This window comes from Tupaia chinensis, unplaced genomic scaffold (assembly GCF_000334495.1).
Source record: "Tupaia chinensis unplaced genomic scaffold, TupChi_1.0 Scaffold000511_1, whole genome shotgun sequence".
Lineage (NCBI taxonomy): Eukaryota > Metazoa > Chordata > Mammalia > Scandentia > Tupaiidae > Tupaia > Tupaia belangeri.
This window is the reverse complement of record NW_006160024.1, coordinates 2,139,423-2,140,041: the sequence shown is the minus strand read 5'-3', so window position 1 is coordinate 2,140,041 and position 619 is coordinate 2,139,423.

Genomic DNA, 619 nt, shown 5'->3' with positions numbered 1-619 from the left:
GAAAGAGTAACTTCTTCCCAAAGGAAAAACTATTACTATCCATACCTCTTATCAATTAGAGATTCTGAGAATCACAAGATCTCATACTGTTCATGTTAAAATTGTTTTTCCCAGAGCAGGCCCCATAAAACATTTTACTATTAGCATATTTCAGAAAATTCTAATAGTGAGATGGGTTATATTTATCCTTTTACTACTCTACTATAGAGATATTCAAAACAGGGATTCATAGATAAGCCTTCAAGAGTTGTTAGTGAATTGTTTTTGTTTTTAAATTTGTTATTTGTGCACTTGCTGAGTCACTGGAGACAGAGAGAAGTGAGAAAGCACCACCAGGGGGTGAAGGGGATGACCATGCAGCAATCCCTTCTACTCGATTTTCCTCTCAAGATATTGGCTATGCATGCATACACTCAGTGTTTCAAGCTTCTAGGTCCAGACTCAATGACACGGTGGGCAAGGTGGGATCCAGCTCCTTTAACAACCACACCACCTGGCTAGCCTGTGGATTGTTTTCATTGGATCAACATATAGCTGAAATACAAAGCTAAGTAACTGAACTTGTGCATTAGAGAACTGAATGAAAAGAATTTTATAAAAAGAGACAATGATCATACCT